The 5474-nt window shown below is 36.5% G+C and overlaps 1 pseudogene; it reads right to left on the reverse strand.

The window, feature by feature from the left end:
* Positions 1 to 1276: 1276 nt before the first annotated feature.
* LOC136327787 (small nucleolar RNA U3) lies at positions 1277 to 1348 on the reverse strand (annotated as a pseudogene).
* Between the last annotated feature and the right edge of the window lie 4126 nt (positions 1349 to 5474).

Genomic DNA, 5474 nt, shown 5'->3' on the forward strand with positions numbered 1-5474 from the left:
TAAAAGTTGCTCTAATTAAGAAAGTAATTGAGTTCTTTATAAGAAATTTAAATATAACAGAAATTCATAAAGTTAAAAAACAAGTATCTCCTAGAGTCCCAAACCTCTTAACCATCAGGGGCTTAGTCCTCCGGGTTTTCTTCATATGCATATGCTAATATGTATAGCTGTTATTATTTTACAAATGTAACCACACTGCATTCTTTTGCAATTTGCTTTAAAAATACATGCTAGATATTATCACCAATGTCCAAACATGTAGAAATACCTCATCTGATTACCAGCTACTTGAAATTCCATTGTACAACTATTCCATAATTTATTTAAACATTTCTACACAAAAGGGCATATGTGTTGTATCTATTTTTCATGATCACAACAGAGCTTTCATGCTGTTTCCTTTGAGTTTACCTATTGAAATATTATATAAGGTCTACTGGAAAGTTCTGTCCGTTTTTGGGATAAAACAAAATACACATTTTTCTTACCATCAATAAACTTTATTAAATAATATAATTGCCATTATTATTAATGATTTCTTGCCAGCGTGAGGGCAGTTTGTATACCCCATTTTTGAAAAATGTTTTATCTTTTGATGCAAAAAATTGAACCAGTGATTGTTTGATATTTTCATTTTTGAACTTTTTGCCTTTCAAAAAAATTTTTAAGGACAAAAACAAGTGATAGTCGGAGGGTGCTAAGTCCGGGGAATATGGTGGATGCAACAGACATGCTTCTGTAGCATTTCTTCCTTGTTGAAATTCATAAAAATTACAGTAGCATAAATGAACTTTATCAGTAGCCATGGGTACACTATCGCTTCACACATAAGACTAACGTGAATCAGCTTTGTTTTAGTTAATTTGCTATGTCAGTATGTATACATTAAGTGATAAAAATAGGCACACATGCATCAAATAAACATGTGCTTACGTGTCAAAACTTGTTGTGATAGAAACGGACAAAACTTTCCGGTAGACCATATATATTTCAAAGCATATAGTAGAGCTTCATTTTAATGTATTTTTATCACATATTTTGGTATTTCGAAGGATACAAAATGGAATTCCAGGGACTCAGTCCACATTTGTTATTTTGGACTTTTAGGTAGTAAGGGTTCATGAACCTTTCTCTGCTAAGTGGAATTTTTCCCATCATCTTGAAGAGCTCCCACGCCTCCATCTATCCTCTTTGCCTCACTTGTCTTGTGACTTTAAGCACAGGTTAGCTGAGGGCTGGTGGGTGGGGGCAGGTGCCAAATTGTAGAATGGACCCAGTCACTTGTCATGCAACTGTTTCCTTCTTTTCAGTAACAAACTACAGAAATGATCCCTGAAAGTATAGTCTTTGTTCCCCTCCTTTTCGACTTCTAGGACTCTGTGCTAACAAAGCCCTCCTATGAACACTGAAAATGTGTGCAGTGATATCCCAGCTTCTATTGTACATTTGAACATACTGCATAGCCTAACCTCTTTTTCTAAAAAGTAAGTTTTCTTGCTTTTAAGAATCTCTGTTGCACAACTTTTTCTTGTCAAACTTTAAAAAAGAAAACAATGACAAAGGGTAAGGACATTTAAGCTACAAGCCCAATCAATGTTTGCATCACTGCCATTTGAGTTTGTTTGGCCAGTGGATCAAATGATTTGCCAAGGTGAACTCACCCTGTCAGACATTTCCCTAGTCTTAGAGGCAGCTTAAGAGGTCTTGTGCAATTTCTGTTGGTGCTATTCCAGCAAAAATGTCCTTGATTTACAAATGTCATGTGCATTTGTTTGGCTAAAGGACCCAGATAACCTCTGGGAGACATCAGGAGAATTCTCTCAGGTGAACATGGGGAGCTAAAAAGGCAAAACACATCATGCAAATACCAATAAATAGGGATCAAAAAGTTGATAGAATATACCCATTACCAACTCTCAGATTCATTTTCTTTAAACAGCTCTTTGAAAATAATGAGAAGCATTTGAAAATCTGCTGTAAAAAAAAAAAGAAGAAGAAAGGAAGCTTGTATTTTTTCTCTTGGTTTTTCTTTTCTACTTGAATCAGGAAAACCCTTTATTGAGTTCCTAAATATATATATATGGTCTACCGGAAAGTTCTGTCTGTTTCTATCACAAGTTTTGACACGTAAGCACGTTTATTTGGTGCATGTGTGCCTCTTTATTTTTATCACTTAATGTATACATACTGATGTAGCAAATTAACTAAAACAAAGTTGATTCACGTTAGTCTTATGTGTGAAGCAATAGTGTACCCATGGCTACTGATAAAGTTCATTTACGCCACTGTATTGTATATGAATTTCAACAAGGAACAAATGCTATAGAAGCATGTAGAAATTTATTGAAAGTGTTTGGTGAAGGTACAGTTTCTTTTTTTTTTTAATATTTTATTTATTGATTTTTTTAGAGAGAGAGGAGTGAGAGAGAGACAGAGAGAGAGAGAAGGGGGAGGAGCAGGAAGCATCAACTCCCATATGTGCCTTGACCAGGCAAGCCCAAGGTTTCGAACCGGTGACCTCAGTGTTCCAGGTCGACGTTTTATCCCACTGAGCCACCACAGGTCAGGCCGTGAAGGTACAGTTTCTGATAGGACATGCAGAAGATGGTTCGAAAAATTTGAAACAGGTGATTTTGCCCTTTCTGATAAGCCACATTCTGGGCGACCATCTTTGATCGATGACAATGTTGTTAAGACCATGTTGGAGCAAGATCCTTTTCCGACAACATTAGAGATCACAGAAAGACTTAATTCAGCTCAGCAAACCATTTTGGACCATATTTGGAAGATAGGGTTGGTGTGGAAATATTCAAGATGGGTGCCACATGAATTAAGTCAGAAGAATTTGTATTTTGTTTTATTCCAAAAATGGACAGAACTTTCCAGTAGACCATATATATATATATGTATATATATCCATGAAGCCAAACAGTGAAGGTATAGACAAAGTAAAAAACTACACCTAAGTACCAGTTCTCAGACTTGAACGTGTTAAGACCCATCTATGGCTCTCGCCAAAATGGCAAATGCTTTGATCCATTTTACAAAATTCTTATTTAGTACATCTAGGATGGTGCGTAGGAACCTGCATTTTAATAACCCCCAGCTTTTTCCCATATAGAGGATGGGGAGACCATGCCTTGAATTGGCTGAACAGAGGCCTAAAGCCTGCAAGACTTCTTTTACTATTCCTATTCTATTAGTGAGTTTCAACACAGCTCTGGGCCAAGCCACATTCATCATGTCCCAATTTCACTCTGTAAAGTGGGGTTGGTCGTTTTTGCCACCTACCTCATTACCATCACATGTGGATGCATGAGATAATGCTTGTGAAGCAGTTTAAATCCCTCAGTAGAAATGTGTTATATTTCAAGTATCATCAAGTATTTATTTCCAGTATTATAGTGACAATTTGTTTTTAAGGGGCCCCCAAACAGTTGTGCCATTGCCGGGAAAAATGTGTTAGTAAGACCACTACATTCCAGTTTCAATCAAATTACATAAGCTGAGCACTGAAGGGGAATAAATTGATTATTTTTCCTTTTCAAATAAACATTTTATTCATTGATTTTAGAGAAGAAGGGAGTGAAAGAGGGAGAGAGAGGGAAAAAGAGAGAGAGAGGGAGAGAAATATCAATCTGTTCCTATGTGTGTCCTGACTGGGGATCTAACCAGCAACTTCTGCTCATTCAAAAGTTGCTCTAACCAACTGAGCTATCTGACCATGGCTGAATGGAGTTCTGCCTCAACATTGACTTCAAAATCTCAATGACATAATGGTCAATGTCATTTTTCAAGTATGAATTATATATTCCGTATTTTTTGCTCCATAAGACACAACTGACCATAAGACACACTTAAGGTTTTAAGGAGGAAAATAAGAAAAAAAATATTCTGAACCAAATGGTGTGTTAGAATATTTAATAAAATACCATATTTTTTGCTCCATAAGATGCATGGGCATTTTCCCCTCCACTTTTGGGGGGAAAAAAGTGAGTCTTATGGAGTGAAATATATGTATTCTTTTAAGATTTTATTTACCGATTTTTTTTAAAGAGAGGAGAAAGAGAGAAAGAGAGGGGAGAAGCAGGAAGCATTAACTCATAGTAGTTGCTTCCTGTATGTGCCTTAACCAGGCAAGCACCACAATTTCAAATTGGCAACCACAGCATTCCAGATCGATGCTTTATCCCCTGTGCCACAACAGGTCAGTCACAGATTACATTTTGAGATTCCGTAGTGAATCAATCAGAGTTCTATTAGAAAAACAGAAGCAGAAAAGACATATATACGATATGTAAAATGCATATTTATACATAGCTGTGTATACCTATATATGTATTTGTATATATATGTTTTATGTATAGATATATTATATATACATACATTAGTGTTAGATTGACTATAACTAGCTGCTATAATCTAGCAAAGTTGACACATAAAACTAACATCACACACTTCATGGCATTTTCTAGTGATTGCCAGTTAAGTAATTTATTGGGATAAAAACAAAGATCTATCTATCCAGTATAGCTGGCATACAATATTATATTAGTGTCAGGTATACAACATAGTGATTCAACATTTATATTCTTTATGATGTGATTACAAGTTTGGAAATCATCTCATCATTAATCACCAGGAAAATAAAAATAAAAACCACTATGAAATATCACTTCACCCCTGCCAGAATGGCTATCATCCATAAGTCAACAAACCAAGAAGTGCTGGCAGGGATGTGGAGAAAAGGGAACTCTCCCATATTATCAATGAGAAGGGAGACTGGTATAGCCACTGTGGAAAACAGTATAGAAATTCCTCAAGAAATTAAAAATAGCACTACCATATGGCCCAAAATCCCACTTCTGGATATTTGTTCAAAGAAAACAAAAATGCTAATTTAAAAAGATATGTTCTTGAGTTGTTCTTCTGTTGCCAGTCGCAGGTTTACCTTCCGAACCGTTTCTTCCCTATTTTCCATCCACTTCTCCTTCCAGGAAGAGGCCTGGTCAATCAGACCATTGCACCCCACTGCCCACAGTGACAGGTTCAGGAATGGGCAGATGACCCAAATCAGATTGATGGAACTCAGTCTTGGAATGCTTGCTAGAACCAGAAGAGAAGGGATGCTCCCTTTTTGTTGTGGTTATAAAGCTGATAGAAAAAATCCTGGAATTGTTAGTGACTAGCCACAAAAGGAGGACCTGCCTGAAAAAGCAGGACTGAGATAGAGAGAAGGAGATTCTGGAACCCTTGTCTGAATAAGTGAATACAGCCATTCCTGAAGCCAGTCAGCTTTGGGGCTGCTAAACCAGTAATTCCCTCTTCATGCTTAAACTACTTTGGGTTAAGCACCTATAACCTCCCCCTAAACGTTTCTGACTATACTATATACATACCATTTTCTCCACTTCACGTTTAGGGTGGTATTTGCAATGAATTTCCTCTGCAGAAAATTAATAAGAGAAGCATTT

Source organism: Saccopteryx bilineata, chromosome 2 (genome assembly GCF_036850765.1).
Source record: "Saccopteryx bilineata isolate mSacBil1 chromosome 2, mSacBil1_pri_phased_curated, whole genome shotgun sequence".
In the NCBI taxonomy this organism is placed as follows: Eukaryota; Metazoa; Chordata; class Mammalia; order Chiroptera; family Emballonuridae; genus Saccopteryx; species Saccopteryx bilineata.